The following is a 17,049-nucleotide window of genomic DNA, read 5'->3' as shown; positions in this document are numbered from 1 at the left end:
GAAGTAGAGAGTAGTAGAGTAGTAGAGAGTGAGTAGTAGAGAGTAGTGGAGTAGTAGAGAGTAGTAGATAGTGAATAGTAGAGAGTAGTAGAAATTGAGTAGTAGAGAGTGAGTAGTAGGAGAGAGTAGTATAGAGTAGTAGAGTAGTAGAGAGTGAGTAGTAGAGAGTGAGTAGTAGAGAGTGAGTAGTAGAGAATAGTGGAGTAGTAGAGAGTGAGTAGTAGAGAGTATTAGAGAGTGAGTGGTAGAGTGAGTAGTAGAGAGTAGTAGAGAGAGAGTAGTAGAGAGCAAGTAGTAGAGAGTGTGGATTAGAGAGTGAGTAGTAGAGAGTAGTAGAGAGTGAGTAGTGGAGAGAAGTAGAGGGTAGTAGAGAATGAGTAGTAGAGTGAGTAGTAGAGAGTAGTCGAGAGAGAGTAGTAGAGAGTGAGTAGTAGACAGTGAGTAGTAGAGTGAGTAGTAGAGAGTGAGTAGTAGAGAGTGAGTAGTAGAGAGTAGTAGAGAGAGAAGTAGAGAGTGAGTAGTAGAGAATTGTAGAGAGTGTGTATTGGAGAGTAGTAGAGAGTGAGTAGTAGAGAGTGAGTAGCAGAAAGAGAGTAGTAGAGAGTAGTAGAGAGTGAGTAGTAGAGTGAGTAGTAGAGAGTAGTAGAGAGAGAGTAGTAGAGAGTAGTAGAGAGTGAGTAGTAGATAGTGAGCAGTAGAGTGAGTAGTAGAGAGTGACAAGTAGAGAGTGAGTAGTAGAGAGTAGTACAGAGGGTAGTAGAGAGTGAGTAGAAGAGAGTTGTAGAGAGTGAGTTGTAAAGAGAGAGCAGTAGAGAGAGAGTAGTAGAGAGTGAGTAGTAGAGAGTAGTAGAGAGTAGTAGAGAGTGAGTAGTAGGGAGTAGTAGAGCGTGTGTAGTAGAGAGAGAGTAGTAGAGAGCATTAGAGAGTATTAGAGAGCGAGTAGTAGAGTGAGTATTAGAGAGCACTAGAAAGTGAGTAGTAGAGAGTGGTAGAGTGTGAGTAGAGGAGATCAGTAGAGAGTGAGTAGTAGAGAGTGAGTAGCAGAGAGTAGTAGAGAGTGAATAGTAGAGTGAGTAGTAGAGAGTAGTAGAGAGAGAGTAGTCGTGAGTAGTAGAGTGTGGGTAGTAGAGAGTAGTAGACAGTCAGTAGTAGAGAGTTGTAGAGAGTGAGTTGAAGAGAGTGAGTAGTAGGGAGAGAGTAGTAGAGAGTGAATAGTAGAGAGTAGTAGAGAGTGAGTAGTGGAGAGTAGTAGAGAGTGAGTAATAGAGAGAGAGTAGTAGAGAGTGAGTAGTAGAGAGTGAGTAGTAGAGAGTAGTGGAGTAGTAGAGAGTGAGTAGTAGAGAGGAGTAGAGAGTGAGTAGTAGAGAGTGAGTAGTAGAGAGGAGTAGAGAGTGAGTAGTAGAGTGAGTAGTAGAGAGTAGTAGAGAGTGAGTCGTAGAGAGTAGTAGAGATTGCGTAGCAGAGAGTAGTGAAGTACTAGAGAGTGAGGAGTAGAGAGTAGTAGAGAGTGAGTAGTAGAGTGAGTAGTAGAGAGTATTAGAGAGTGAGTAGTAGAGTGAGTATAAGAGAGTAGTAGAGAGCGAGAAGTAGAGAGAGTCTAGTAGAGAGTGAGTAGTAGAGAGTAGTAGAGAGAGTAGTAGAGAGTGATAAGTAGAGAGAGTAGTAGAGAGTAGTAGAGTAGTAGTAGAGAGTAGTTGAGAGCAAGTAGTAGAGAGTGAGTAGAGGAGAGTGAGTAGTAGAGAGTAGTAGAGAGCGAGTAGTAGAGAGTGAGTAGTAGAGAGTGAGTAGTATAGTGAATAGTTGAGAGTAGTAGAGAGAGAGTAGTAGAGAGCAAGTAGTAGAGAGTGTGGAGTAGAGAGGGAGTAGTGGAGAGTGACTAATAGAGAGTGAGCAGCAGAGAGAGAGTAGTAGAGAGTAGTAGAGAGTGAGTAGTAGAGTGAGTAGTAGAGAGTAGTTGAGAGAGAGTAGTAGAGAGTGAGTAGTAGAGAGTGAGTAGTAGAGTGAGTAGTAGAGAGTGAGTAGTAGAGAGTGAGTAGTAGAGAGTAGTGTAGAGAGTAGTAGAAAGAGTAGTAGAGAGTGAGTAGTAGAGAATTGTAGAGAGTGTGTATTGGAGAGTAGTAGAGAGTGAGTATTAGAGAGTGAGTAGCAGAGAGAGAGCAGTAGAGAGTAGTAGAGAGTGAGTAGTAGAGTGAGTAGTAGAGTGAGTAGTAGAGAGAGAGTTGTAGAGAGTGAGTTGTAGATAGCAAGCAGTAGAGTGAGTAGTAGAGAGTGAGTAGTAAAGAGTGAGTAGTATAGAGTAGTAGAGAGAGTAGTAGAGAGTGTGTAGTAGAGAGTAGTAGAGAGTGAGTAGTAGAGAGTAGTACAGAGGGTAGTAGAGATGAGTAGCAGAGAGTTGTAGAGAGTGAGTTGTAAAGAGAGAGCAGTAGAGAGAGAGTAGTAGAGAGTGAGTAGTAGGGAGTAGTAGAGCGTGTGTAGTAGAGAGAGAGTAGTAGAGAGTTTTAGTGAGTATTAGAGAGCGAGTAGTAGAGTGAGTATTAGAGAGCAGTAGAAAGTGAGTAGTAGAGAGTGGTAGAGTGTGAGTAGAGGAGATCAGTAGAGAGTGAGTAGTAGAGAGTGAGTAGCAGAGAGTAGTAGAGAGTGAATAGTAGAGTGAGTAGTAGAGAGTAGTAGAGAGAGAGAGTAGTCGTGAGTAGTAGAGTGTGAGTAGTAGAGAGTAGTAGAGAGTCAGTAGTAGAGAGTTGTAGAGAGTGAGTTGAAGAGAGTGAGTAGTAGGGAGAGAGTAGTAGAGAGTGAGTAGTAGAGGATAGTAGAGAGTGAGTAGTGGAGAGTAGTAGAGAGTGAGTAATAGAGAGAGAGTAGTAGTAGTAGAGAGTGAGTTGTGGAGAGTGAGTAGTAGAGAGTAGTGGAGTAGTAGAGAGTGAGTAGTGGAGAGGAGTAGAGAGTGAGTAGTAGAGTGAGTAGTAGAGAGTAGTAGAGAGTGAGTTGTAGAGTGAGTAGTAGAGAGTAGTAGAGAGTGAGTCGTAGAGAGTAGTAGAGAGTGAGTAGTAAAGAGTAGTGAAGTACTAGAGAGTGAGAAGTAGAGAGTGAGTAGTAGAGAATGAGTAGCAGAGAGAGAGTAGTAGAGAGTAGTAGAGAGTGAGTAGTAGAGTGAGTAGTAGAGAGTAGTAGAGAGAGAGTAGTAGAGAGTAGTAGAGAGTGAGTAGTAGATAGTGAGCAGTAGAGTGAGTAGTAGAGAGTGAAAAGTAGAGAGTGAGTAGTAGAGAGTAGTACAGAGGGTAGTAGAGAGTGAGTAGAAGAGAGTTGTAGAGAGTGAGTTGTAGAGAGAGAGTAGTAGAGAGAGAGTAGTAGAGAGGGAGTAGTAGAGAGTAGTAGAGAATGAGTAGTAGGGAGTAATAGATCGTGATTAGTAGAGAGTGAGTAGTAGAGAGTATTAGAGTATTAGAGAGTGAGTAGTAGAGAGCAGTAGAAAGTGAGTAGTAGAGAGTAGTAGAGTGTGAGTCGTGGAGAGCAGTAGAGAGTGAGTAGCAGAAAGAGAGTAGTAGAGAGAAGTAGAGAGTGAATAGTAGAGTGAGTAGTAGAGAGTAGTAGAGAGAGAGTAGTCATGAGTAGTAGAGTGTGAGTAGTAGAGAGTAGTAGAGAGTCAGTAGTAAAGAGTTGTAGAGAGTGAGTTGTAGAGAGTGAGTAGTAGAGAGAGAGTAGTAGAGAGTGAGTAGTAGAGAGTAGTAGAGAGTGAGTAGTGGAGAGCAGTAGAGAGTGAGTAATAGAGAGAGAGTAGTAGAGAGTGAGTTGTAGAAAGTGAGTAGTAGAGAGTAGTGGAGTAGTAGAGAGTTAGTAGTGGAGAGGAGTAGAGAGTGAGTAGTAGAGTGAGTAGTAGAGAGTAGTAGAGAGTGAGTAGTAGAGTGAGTAGTAGAGAGTAGTAGAGAGTGAGTCGTAGAGAGCAGTAGAGAGTGAGTAGTAGAGAATAGTGAAGTACTAGAGAGTGAGGAGTAGAGAGTAGTAGAGAGTGAGTAGTAGAGTGAGTAGTAGAGAGTAGTAGAGAGTGAGTAGGAGAGTGAGTATAAGAGAGTAGTAGATAGTGAGAAGTAGAGAGCAAGTAGTAGAGAGTGTGTAGTAGAGAGTGAGTAGTAGAGAGAGTAGTAGAGAGTGATAAGTAGAGAGAGTAGTAGAGAGTAGTAGAGTAGTAGAGTGTGAGTAGTTGAGTGAGTAGTAGAGAGTAGTTGAGAGCAAGTACTAGAGAGTGAGTAGTAGAGAGTGAGTAGTAGAGTGAGTAGAAGAAAGTAGTAGATTGCGAGAAGTAGAGTGTAGTAGAGATTGAGTAGTAGAGAGTGAGTAGTAGAGAGTGAGTAGTAGGAGAGAGTAGTAGAGAGTAGTAGAGTAGTAGAGAGTGAGTGGTAGAGAGTGAGCAGTAGAGAATAGTGGAGTAGTAGAGAGTGAGTAGTAGAGAGTATTAAAGAGTGAGTAGTAGAGTGAGTAGTAGAGAGTAGTAGAGAGTGAGTAGTAGAGTGAGTAGTAGAGAGTAGTAGAGAGAGAGTAGTAGAGAGCATGTTGTAGAGAGTGTGGAGTAGAGAGTGAGTAGTGGAGAGTAGTAGAGAGTGAGTAGTGTAGAGGAGTAGAGACTGAGTAGAAGAGAGTGAGCAGCAGAGAGAGTAGTAGAGAGTAGTAGAGAATGAGTAGTAGAGAGAGAAGTAGAGAGTGAGTAGTAGAGAGTGAGTAGTAGAGTGAGTAGTAGCAAGTGAGTAGTAGAGAGTGAGTAGTAGAGAGTAGTAGAGAGAGAAGTAGAGAGTGAGTAGTAGAGAATTGTAGAGAGTGTGTATTGGAGAGTTGTAGAGAGTGAGTTATAGAGAGTGAGTAGTAGAGAGAGAGAAGTAGAGAGTGAGTAGTAGAGAGACGTAGAGAGTGAGTAGTAGAGTAGTAGACAGTGAGTAGTAGATAGTGAGCAGTAGAGTGAGTAGTAGTAGAGGGTGAGTAGTAGAGAGTGAGTAGTAGAGAGTAGTAGAGAGTGAGTAGCAGAGAGTGAGTAGTAGAGAGAGAGAAGTAGAGAGTAGTAGAGTAGTAGAGAGTGAGTAGTAGAGATGAGTAGTAGAGTGAGTAGTAGAGAGTAGTAGATAGCGAGTAGTAGAGAGTAGTAGAGATTTAGTAGTAGAGAGTGAGTAGTAGGAGAGAGTAGTATAAAGTAGTAGAGTAGTAGAGAGTGAGTAGTAGAGAGTGAGTAGTAGAGAATAGTGGAGTAGTAGAGAGTGAGTAGTAGAGAGTGGTAGAGAGTGAGTAGTAGGGTGAGTAGTAGAGAGTAGTAGAGAGTGAGTAGTACAGTGAGTAGTAGAGAGTAGTAGTGAGAGAGTAGTAGAGAGCTCGTAGTAGAGAGTTTGGAGTAGAGAGTGAGTAGTAGAGAGTAGTAGAGAGTGAGTAGTGGAGAGTAGTAGAGAGTGAGTAGTAGAGAGTGAGTAGGAGAGAGAGAGTAGTAAAGAGTAGTACAGAGTGAGTAGTAGAGTGAGTAGTAGAGAGTAGTCGAGAGGGAGTAGTAGAGAGTGAGTAGTAGAGATTGAGTAGTAGAGTGAGTAGTAGAGAGTGAGTAGTAGAGAGTAGTAGAAAGAGAAGTAGAGAGTGAGTAGTAGAGAATTGTAGAGAGTGTGTATTGGAGAGAAGTAGAGAGTGAGTTGTAGAGAATGAGTAGCAGAGAGAGAGTAGTAGAGAGTAGTAGAGAGAGAATAGTAGAGAGTGAGTAGTAGATAGTGAGCAGTAGAGTGAGTAGTAGAGTGAGAAGTAGAGAGTGAGTAGTAGAGAGTAGTACAGAGGGTAGTAGAGAGTGAGTAGAAGAGAGTTGTAGAGAGTGAGTTGTAGAGAGTAGTAGAGTGTGAGTAGTGGAGAGCAGTAGAGAGTGAGTAGTAGAGAGTGAGTAGCAGAAAGAGAGTAGTAGAGAGTAGTAGAGAGTGAATAGTAGAGTGAGTAGTAGAGAGTAGTAGAGAGAGAGTAGTAGAGAGTTGTAGAAAGAGAGTGAGTTGTAGAGAGTGAGTAGTAGAAAGAGAGTAGTAGAGAGTGAGTAGTAGAGAGTAGTAGAAAGAGAAGTAGAGAGTGAGTAGTAGAGAATTGTAGAGAGTGTGTATTGGAGAGAAGTAGAGAGTGAGTAGTAGAGAATGAGTAGCAGAGAGAGAGTAGTAGAGAGTAGTAGAGAGTGAGTAGTAGAGTGAGTAGTAGAGAGTAGTAGAGAGAGAGTAGTAGAGAGTGAGTAGTAGATAGTGAGCAGTAGAGTGAGTAGTAGAGAGTGAGAAGTAGAGAGTGAGTAGTAGAGAGTAGTACAGAGGGTAGTAGAGAGTGAGTAGAAGAGAATTGTAGAGAGTGAGTTGTAGAGAGTAGTAGAGTGTGAGTAGTGGAGAGCAGTAGAGAGTGAGTAGTAGAGAGTGGGTAGCAGAAAGAGAGTAGTAGAGAGTAGTAGATAGTGAATAGTAGAGTGAGTAGTAGAGAGTAGTAGAGAGAAAGTAGTCATGAGTATTAGAGTGTGAGTAGTAGAGAGTAGTAGAGAGTCAGTAGTAGAGAGTTGTAGAGAGTGAGTTGTAGAGAGTGAGTAGTAGAGAGAGAGTAGTAGAGAGTGAGTAGTAGAGAGTAGTAGAGAGTGAGTAGTGGAGAGTAGTAGAGAGTGAGTAATAGAGAGAGAGTAGTAGAGAGTGAGTTGTAGAGAGTGAGTAGTAGAGAGTAGTGGAGTAGTAGAGAGTGAGTAGTGGAGAGGAGTAGAGAGTGAGTAGTAGAGTGATTAGTAGAGAGTAGTAGAGAGTGAGTAGTAGAGTGAGTAGTAGAGAGTAGTAGAGAGTGAGTCGTAGAGAGTAGTAGAGAGTGAGTAGTAAAGAGTAGTGAAGTACTAGAGAGTGAGAAGTAGAGAGTGAGTAGTAGAGAATGAGTAGCAGAGAGAGAGTAGTAGAGAGTAGTAGAGAGTGAGTAGTAGAGTGAGTAGTAGAGAGTAGTAGAGAGAGAGTAGTAGAGAGGAGTAGAGAGTGAGTAGTAGATAGTGAGCAGTAGAGTGAGTAGTAGAGAGTGAGAAGTAGAGAGTGAGTAGTAGAGAGTAGTACAGAGGGTAGTAGAGAGTGAGTAGAAGAAAGTTGTAGAGAGTGAGTTGTAGAGAGAGAGTAGTAGAGAGAGAGTAGTAGAGAGTGAGTAGTAGAGAGTAGTAGAGAATGAGTAGTAGGGAGTAATAGATCATGATTAGTAGAGAGTGAGTAATAGAGAGTATTAGAGAGTGAGTAGTAGAGAGCAGTAGAAAGTGAGTAGTAGAGAGTTGTAGAGTGTGAGTCGTGGAGAGCAGTAGAGAGTGAGTAGCAGAAAGAGAGTAGTAGAGAGAAGTAGAGAGTGAATAGTAGAGTAAGTAGTAGAGAGTAGTAGAGAGAGAGTAGTCATGAGTAGTAGAGTGTGAGTAGTAGAGAGTAGTAGAGAGTCAGTAGTAGAGAGTTGTAGAGAGTGAGTTGTAGAGAGTGAGTAATAGAGAGAGAGTAGTAGAGAGTGAGTTGTAGAGAGTGAGTAGTAGAGAGTAGTGGAGTAGTAGAGAGTGAGTAGTGGAGAGGAGTAGAGAGTGAGTAGTAGAGTGAGTAGTAGAGAGTAGTAGAGAGTGAGTAGTAGAGTGAGTAGTAGAGAGTAGTAGAGAGTGAGTCGTAGAGAGCAGTAGAGAGTGAGTAGTAGAGAGTAGTGAAGTACTAGAGAGTGAGGAGTAGAGAGTAGTAGAGAGTAGTAGAGAGTGAGAAGTAGAGAGCAAGTAGTAGAGAGTGTGTAGAAGAGAGTGAGTAGTAGAGAGAGTAGTAGAGGGGGATAAATAGAGAGAGTAGTAGAGAGTAATAGAGTAGTAGAGTGTGAGTAGTTGAGTGAGTAGTAGAGAGTAGTTGAGAGCAAGTACTAGAGAGTGAGTAGTGGAGAGTGAGTAGTAGAGAGTAGTATAGAGCGAGTAGTAGAGAGTGAGTAGTAGAGAGTGAGTAGTAGAGAGTAGTAGAGTGAGTAATGGAGAGTGAATAGTAGAGAGAGAGTAGTAGCGAGTAGGGAGTAGAGTAGTACAGAGTGAGTGGTAGAGAGAGTAGTAGAGAGTCGTAGAGTAGTAGAGAGTAAGTAGTAGAGTGTGAGTAGTAGAGATTGTAGTAGAGTGAGTAGTAGAGAGTGAGTAGTAATGAGTTGTAGAGAGTGAGTAGAAGAGTGAGTAGTAGAAAGTAGTCGATAGCGAGTAGTAGAGAGTAGTAGAGATTGAGTAGTAGAGATTGAGTAGTAGAGAGTGGGTTGTAGGAGAGAGTAGTAGAGTAGTAGAGAGTGAGTAGTAGAGAATAGTAGATAGAGTGTAGTAGAGTGAGTAGTAGAGAGTAGTAGAGAGTGAGTAGTAGAGTGTGTAGTAGAGAGTAGTAGAGAGAGAGTAGTAGAGAGCAAGTAGTAGAAAGTGTGGAGTAGAGAGTGAATAGTAGAGAGTAGTAGAGAGTGAGTCGTAGAGAGTAGTAGAGAGTGAGTAGTAGAGAGTAGTGAAGTACTAGAGAGTGAGAAGTAGAGAGTGAGTAGTAGAGAATGAGTAGCAGAGAGAGAGTAGTACAGAGTAATAGAGAGTGAGTAGTAGAGTGAGTAGTAGAGAGCAGTAGAGAGAAAGTAGTAGAGAGTTGTTGGACCCGGCCTCGTGGCGTGGTCCTTAACCCCCTGGATTGTGGCCGTTCCCCGCCCCGGCCGTCACGGGCCACCCGTCTGGACTGCACCAAGGCCCTTCACCTGGAGCTGCATGTGGTCGCATACTCCTCGTGGCTCTGCCATCTTGTTGGCATCCACGTCACACCGTGCCCCAGCCGGCGCGACCCCGCTCAACCCGGCCTCGACCCCAGCGAAGCCCCGACATCGAGACACCACGAACTGGCCAGGGGGTGCCGCAGGAACCATTCATCGCCCCGGCGGAGGACAGTATCGATGGGACCCCCAACTGTCCTCCCCTCTCGAGGTGTGATCACCCTGCAACTCCCATGGGCCTGGCGCCTCTCCTGCTGGGCGTCTGACCACCTCCACCCGGCCACTCCGCCCCCTCGGGCGCATAGGTCCGGACATCAAAGGGCTCCAGACCTATATCTGGGGCGACCCCACCACAGCTCGGCAGTTGTATCCCGGAGTCGAGAGCCCTGCTGATCGAATCGCGGCTGACCCTACGGAGAAGAACTCTTGCCGGAACCATCACGAGCCCTGCTGACTGCGTCGCGGCTCCCTGTTGTGAACCCTTTCTGAACCACCTGGAACATCGGAGCCCTGCAGACGCTGTCGCGGCCCAACCCCGCTGAAACCTTCCTCGGAGCCCTGCTGACGACGTCGCGGCTCGAGCTGAGCAGAAACCATCTTGAGAGCCCTGCTGATTGAATCGCGGCTCTCCACGAACTGTACGCCAGAGCCCTGCTGACGCCGTCGCGGCTCGACCCCTCCGAGATCGGAGGTCCTCCAGCTTGAGGATAAGAACTGGGCCCCAGGTACCCTCGTACCACATTCCTGCCAAAGACTGTCCCGCTACCTCTACCCTTCTAAAGAGACATTGAGACTTTTGGTGGATCCCTCGATCCCTTTGTGTAAATATTGAACTCGTAACCTTTTATTGATGATAAAGAATTGCTTGTCTTGAGACAACCTCCTTGAGTCCGATGTGGTGGTGTTACTGTGCTAGTACGTGATAGGAGAAGGATCTCTCAGGAGACTTCTCGGCAGCGCTCGGCTACTTCGTGCAGTGAGAGGGCCCCCCCCTTGGTGGTCTCACCGACTCCTCGGGGTCCGCCTTCCAACATTTGGTGGCCAGCGACGGGATCCGAGCCGAACGCAGTACGTACCAGCCAGTACCCACTAGCTACCCATCCAAACGAATAGCATCATGAGCAGCCAGGAAAACAACGCGACAATGGAGTTCCAGCCCGAACGGCTGGAAGAATATACGCACAAAGAATTAAAACAGTTCTGCAGAGACAAAGGCATTGCAACCACCAGCCTCGGTACCAAGGAAGAGATGCAGAAAGCTCTGAGGGCATGGTTGGAGGCTGGGGCAGGACCCTCCCAGGAAGAAGGGCCCTTGCCCCTGACGGAGACCACAGCAACCGCACTGACCCCGGCAACCGGAGGAAGAAAGAGCCTAGAAACCGGCCTCTCCGAGGAAGAAATACGAGAGCGGGAAAAGGTCCGGAGCCACGAACTAGAGCTCGCCCGACTGCGACTGGACGGCAAACTCCAGCTGGCAGAAAAGAAACTGGCCCTCGAGCAGCTACGCCTTCAGGAAGAAATAGAAGAGAAGAGACGACACCGGGAGTTGGAGGAAAAGAAACTAACTCTTGAGCACGAGCGCAGTCTCAAGGAGCTCGAGATCAAGGCCAAGAACGGAGGGACCAACACCCCCAGTACTAGAGACACTCTACCGCCCCCCGAGGCCAAGGTGCATATCCCGAAGGAGGTCGTCAAGGAGTATTACAAGAATGACGATATCCAACAATGGTTCAAGGCCTACGAGGTGGCCATGACCTCCCATCGAGTGCCCCGAAAAGACTGGGGCGCAGGCCTGTGGGGGCGATTCCTGAGTGAAGGGCGGGACACGCTGCTCCAGCTACCGGAGGAGGTGATGACCTCCTACGATGACATGAAGGAGGCCCTGTTCACCCGCTACGGGCTAACAGCGGAGATGTACCGCCAGCGGTTCCGGGACTGCAAGAAAATCCCGGGTACCACATGGGTGGAATATGTGGACTTTTTCAGTCGGGCCCTAGAAGGGTGGATCAAAGGCAGCAAAGTAACCACCTACGGGCAACTGGTCGACCTCATCGTCTGGGAACATCTTTCCAACAATTGCTTCGTGGAACTGAGACAGCACCTCCTCGACAGCAAAATGACCGACCCGCGAAAACTTGCCGTCGAGGCCGATCGATGGGTCAACTCCCGGGTCCCCCGGAGCTCAATGGGGGAGTACCAGAGGAACCCCCACGGACCCCCACGCCAGCGCGGTGGGGGGGGAGGGCCGAACAGGAACCGAGACCCTCCCGCTGGGGCCCCCAGGAGCCCCCCTCGAGGGCCACCGCAGCCACATCTCTCCCCGAGCCTCACGCGAAGGGTGGGCCCGGCCCGACCCGGACCACGGCCACCCGTGACCTGCTATGGCTGCCAACAAACCGGACACTTTGCCAGCGACCCGGCCTGCCCCCTGAACCGAAGAAACGGGGCCGGCGGGCCCCCGCCCCGGCAGCTGACAGCCGCCGCCTTGGGGGGAGGAGAAGAGGAAGAAGAGGCCCTCGACTGAGAAAACACTGAGTGGGAGCCGGCAGCCATGTCCCTGGTCTGCCTGGGTAGCCGAGAGATGGTACCCTGCACCCCCATCCCAACCAACACCCAGAAGTACCGGCAGCAGGTCACGGTCAACGGACAACGGGCCGAAGCCCTTCGCGACACCGGCGCCAGTATCACCGCTGTCCGCTGCCACCTGGTGACCCCTGAACAGATTCTACCGAATGTGCTGTGCCCTGTACGGACGGCCGACAACAGTGAAAGCCTATGCCAGATGGCCCTGGTCCCCTTCGAGTCGGGAGGGGTGACGGGCCTGCTGAAGGTGACAGTGCGCGACGAAGCCCCGGTCGACTGCCTCCTGGGGAACGACTTGGAGAGTTCCCCCTGGGCTCAAGTAGAACGACGAGAGCACCTCCGAATGTTGGGACTGGCTGATTGGGCCTGCGCCATCACCCGGTCCATGACCGCCCAGGCCCCCCGCTCATCCTCGACCTCCGGGACCGCCCGACCCGAGGGGCTCACACCCCCTCCCGCCAGCAGCGAGGAGGAGGCGGACACCGACCCTGGGCCCAGCGAATCCTCCCCCGAAGAGATGGCTTCTCCGAGCGCCCTACCAGAGCTGACGCAATGGCAACATGAAGGGGGCCCCACCCGAGAGCAGTTCCAGCAAGAGCAACAGTCCTGTCCCTCCCTCGAAGGGGTCCGACAGCAGGCGACCGCGCAAGCCAACGGTGACCAGACCGGCACCCACTGGATCTACTGGGCCGAGGGCCTGTTGTACAGTGAACAGAAAGTAGCAGAACTCGGGGCCAGCCGCGTGTTGGTGGTCCCCCTCCGCTTCCGGGAGTTCCTTCTCAACCTGGCCCATGATGTGCCCCTCGCCGGACACTTGGGGCAAGACAAAACGTACAGTCGTCTGGTGACCCACTTCTACTGGCCCCGGATGCGGAGAGATGTGGACAACCACTGCCGGTCCTGCCAGACCTGCCAAGCCAGCGGAAAGACGGGGGGTCGGGTCAAGGCCCCCCTCCAGCCCTTTCCCGCCGTCAGCACCCCGTTTGAACGAGTCGGAATCGACATTGTGGGACCCCTGGACCCCCAAACCGCCCTGGGCCACCGCTTCATCCTGGTCCTCGTGGACCACACCACCAGGTACCCGGAGGCGGTCCCGCTCAGGACTATAACGGCCCCTGTGGTAGGCCGGGCCTTGATGGGGATCTTCTCCCGAGTGGGATTCCCCAGCGAAGTGGTGAGCGACCGCGGCACGAACTTTATCTCCAGGTACATGCGGTCCCTGTGGCAACAATGCGGGGTCACATACAAGTTCACGACCCCATATCACCCTCAGGGGAACGGACTGGTTGAGCGGTTCAACCGAACATTGAAAGGGATGATCCAGGGCCTGGAAGAACCCCTCAGGCGGAAATGGGATGTCCTGCTGCCCTGCCTCCTGTTTGCCTATTGGGAGGTCCCGCAGAAGTCCCTGGGGTTCAGCCCGTTTGAACTATTGTATGGACAACCGGTCCGCGGACCGCTCAGCCTGGTCAAGGAGGGCTGGGAGATGAAGCCCCGAGGCGCCCCTCCTGACGTCTACCGATACCTCCTGACCCTCCGAAACCAGACCCGCAAGTTCCTAGCCATAGCCGAAGCCAACCTCGAGGCCAGCCAGGAGGACATGAAGCGGTGGTACGATCGCAACACTTCTACTGTAGAATTCGAGCCAGGTCAGAAAGTATGGGTCATGGCCCCGGTCGAACCCGGCGCCCTCCAGGACAAGTGGACCGGGCCCTTCAAGGTGGTGGAGAAGAAAAGTCCCGTCACCTACCTGGTCGATCTGGAGTCCCCCCGGAACCCCCTCCGGGTCCTACATGCGAACAGGCTAAAACCCCACTTCGCCCGGACCGAACTGAGCCTGCTGCTGGCGACCGACGAGGGGGGCGAGGACGACTCCGAGCCCTTGCCCGACCTCTTGCAATCCGACATTCACGATGGATCGATCGAAGGGGTCCAACTCGCCTCGTCCCTGACCCCGGAACAGCGCAACGACTGCCAGCGATTACTGCGGGACTACGCAGCCCTCTTCTCTCTCACCCCGGGGGTGACCCACTGGTGCGTCCACGACGTCGACACCGGGGAGAACCCCCCCATACGACACAGAGCCTACCGGGTGCCTGACCGAGTGCGGGCCTGCATCCAGGCCGAAGTAGCGAAGATGCTGGCCCTGGGGGTCATCCAGCCTTCCGACAGCCCGTTGGCCAGCCCTGTCGTCCTGGTGCCCAAGGCCGCAGCTCCCGGTCACCCCCCGGAGTTGCGATTTTGCATGGACTACCGAGCCCTGAATGTAGTTACCAAGACGGACGCACACCCGATACCCCGGGCCGACGAACTGATCGACCGCCTAGGGGCCGCTCGCTACTTGAGCACGCTGGACCTCACCGCCGGGTACTGGCAAATCCAGCTCACCCCCGGCGCCCAAGAAAGATCCGCCTTTTCGACTCCGGATGGGCATTACCACTTTCGGGTGATGCCCTTCGGAATGAAGAACGCCCCGGCCACCTTCCAAAGACTGGTGAACAAGGTTTTGGCCGGGCTTGAGGCCTTCAGCGCGGCCTACTTAGATGACATTGCCGTGTACAGCAACCACTGGGCCGAGCACCTCCTCCACCTGAAGGCCGTCCTGGCCTCCCTCCAGCGGGCCGGGCTCACAATCAAGGCCAGCAAATGCCAAATCGGCCACGGATCCGTGACCTACCTGGGCCATCAAGTGGGGAGCGGGCAGGTGGCCCCCCTCCAAGCGAAGATAGATGCCATCCAGACCTGGGAACCCCCCACTACCCAGACCGCTGTCCGGGCCTTCCTGGGCCTCACCGGATACTACCGGCGGTTTATCCGGGACTATGGGAGCATTGTTGGCCCCCTCACAGAGTTAACGTCCAAAAAACAGCCCAAGAAGGTACACTGGACACCCCGCTGCCAAACAGCCTTCGACACCCTCAAAACGGCCATGTGTACTGCTCCGGTGCTGCAAGCCCCGGACTACCAGAAGGAGTTCGTGGTACAGACGGACGCCTCCGAGTATGGGATCGGGGCCGTCCTCTCCCAAACTGACGAAAAGGGGCTCGACCGACCAGTGGCCTTCATCAGCCGGCGACTACTGCCCCGGGAGCACGCTGGAGCACTATTGAGCGCGAGGCCTTCGCTGTGGTGTGGGCCCTCAAGAAGCTCCGGCCCTACCTCTTTGGCGCCCACTTCCGGGTCCAGACCGACCACCGGCCCTTGCAATGGTTAATGCGAATGCGGGGCGAGAACCCCAAGCTGCTGCGATGGTCCATCTCGCTACAAGGGATGGACTTTGACGTCGAACACCGGCCCGGCAATGACCACGCCAACGCCGACGGCCTGTCCCGCTTCTTCCGCCTTGACGAGGAGAATCCCCAAGGAGATGGGTGACTCTCCATGCCTTCGGCTGGGGGGGACGCCTGTTGGACCCGGCCTCGTGGCGTGGTCCTTAACCCCCTGGATTGTGGCCGTTCCCCACCCCGGCCGTCACGGGCCACCCGTCTGGACTGCACCAAGGCCCTTCACCCGGAGCTGCACGTGGTCGCATACTCCTCTTGGCTCCGCCATCTTGTTGGCATCCACGTCACACCGTGCCCCAGCCGGCGCGACCCCGCTCAACCCGGCCTCGACCCCAGCGAAGCCCCGACATCGAGGCATCACGAACTGGCCAGGGGGTGCCGCAGGAACCATTCATCGCCCCGGCGGAGGACAGTATCGATGGGACCCCCAACTGTCCTCCCCTCTCGAGGTGTGATCACCCTGCAACTCCCATGGGCCTGGCGCCTCTCCTGCTGGGCGTCTGGCCACCTCCACCCGGCCACTCCGTCACCTCGGGCACATAGGTCCGGACATCAAAGGGCTGCAGACCTATATCTGGGGCGACCCCACCACAGCTCGGCAGTTGTATCCCGGAGTCGAGAGCCCTGCTGATCGAATCGCGGCTGACCCTACGGAGAAGAACTCTTGCCGGAACCATCACGAGCCCTGCTGACTGCGTCGCGGCTCCCTCTTGTGAACCCTTTCTGAACCACCTGGAACATCGGAGCCCTGCAGACGCTGTCGCGGCCCAACCCCGCTGAAACCTTCCTCGGAGCCCTGCTGACGACGTCGCGGCTCGAGCTGAGCAGAAACCATCTTGAGAGCCCTGCTGATTGAATCGCGGCTCTCCACGAACTGTACGCCAGAGCCCTGCTGACGCCGTCGCGGCTCGACCCCTCCGAGATCGGAGGTCCTCCAGCTTGAGGATAAGAACTGGGCCCCAGGTACCCTCGTACCACATTCCTGCCAAAGACTGTCCCGCTACCTCTACCCTTCTAAAGAGACATTGAGACTTTTGGTGGATCCCTCGATCCCTTTGTGTAAATATTGAACTCGTAACCTTTTATTGATGATAAAGAATTGCTTGTCTTGAGACAACCTCCTTGAGTCCGATGTGGTGGTGTTACTGTGCTAGTACGTGATAGGAGAAGGATCTCTCAGGAGACTTCTCGGCAGCGCTCGGCTACTTCGTGCAGTGAGAGGGCCCCCCCCTTGGTGGTCTCACCGACTCCTCGGGGTCCGCCTTCCAACATTTGGTGGCCAGCGACGGGATCCGAGCCGAACGCAGTACGTACCAGCCAGTACCCACTAGCTACCCATCCAAACGAATAGCATCATGAGCAGCCAGGAAAACAACGCGACAATGGAGTTCCAGCCCGAACGGCTGGAAGAATATACGCACAAAGAATTAAAACAGTTCTGCAGAGACAAAGGCATTGCAACCACCAGCCTCGGTACCAAGGAAGAGATGCAGAAAGCTCCTTGAGTCCGGTGTGGTGGTGTTACTGTGCTAGTACGTGATAGGAGAAGGATCTCTCAGGAGACTTCTCGGCAGCGCTCGGCTACTTCGTGCAGTGAGAGGGCCCCCCCCCCTTGGTGGTCTCACCGACTCCTCGGGGTCCGCCTTCCAACAAGAGTAGTAGAGAGTGAGTAGTAGACAGTGAGCAGTAGAGTGAGTAGTAGAGAGTGAGAAGTAGAGAGTGGTAGAGAGTGAGTAGTAGAGTGATTGTAGAGAGTAGTAGAGAGTGTGTAGTACAGTGAGTAGTAGAGAGTAGTAGTGAGAGAGTAGTAGAGAGCTAGTAGTAGAGAGTTTGGAGTAGAGATTGAGTAGTAGAGAGTAGTAGAGAGTGAGTAGTGGAGAGTAGTAGAGAGTGAGTAGTAGAGAGTGAGTAGGAGAGAGAGAGTAGTAGAGAGTAGTACAGAGTGAGTAGTAGAGTGAGTAGTAGAGAGTAGTCGAGAGGGAGTAGTAGAGAGTGAGTAGTAGAGAGTGAGTAGTAGAGTGAGTAGTAGAGAATTGTAGAGAGTGTGTATTGGAGAGAAGTAGAGAGTGAGTAGTAGAGAATGAGTAGCAGAGAGAGAGTAGTAGAGAGTAGTAGAGAGTGAGTAGTAGAGTGAGTAGTAGAGAGTAGTAGAGAGAGAGTAGTAGAGAGTGATTAGTAGATAGTGAGCAGTAGAGTGAGTAGTAGAGAGTGAGAAGTAGAGAGTGGGTAGTAGAGAGTAGTACAGAGGGTAGTAGAGAGTGAGTAGAAGAGAGTTGTAGAGAGTGAGTTGTAGAGAGACAGTAGTAGAGAGAGAGTAGTAAAGAGTGAGTAGTAGAGAGTAGTAGAGAATGAGTAGTAGGGAGTAATAGATCGTGATTAGTAGAGACTGAGTAGTAGAGAGTATTAGAGAGTATTAGAGAGTGAGTAGTAGAGTGAGTAGTAGAGAGCAGTAGAA

The sequence above is a fragment of the Triturus cristatus genome, chromosome 6 (genome assembly GCF_964204655.1).
Source record: "Triturus cristatus chromosome 6, aTriCri1.1, whole genome shotgun sequence".
In the NCBI taxonomy this organism is placed as follows: domain Eukaryota; kingdom Metazoa; phylum Chordata; class Amphibia; order Caudata; family Salamandridae; genus Triturus; species Triturus cristatus.
The sequence above is the reverse complement of the archived record's forward strand: the minus strand, read 5'-3'. Positions refer to the sequence as shown.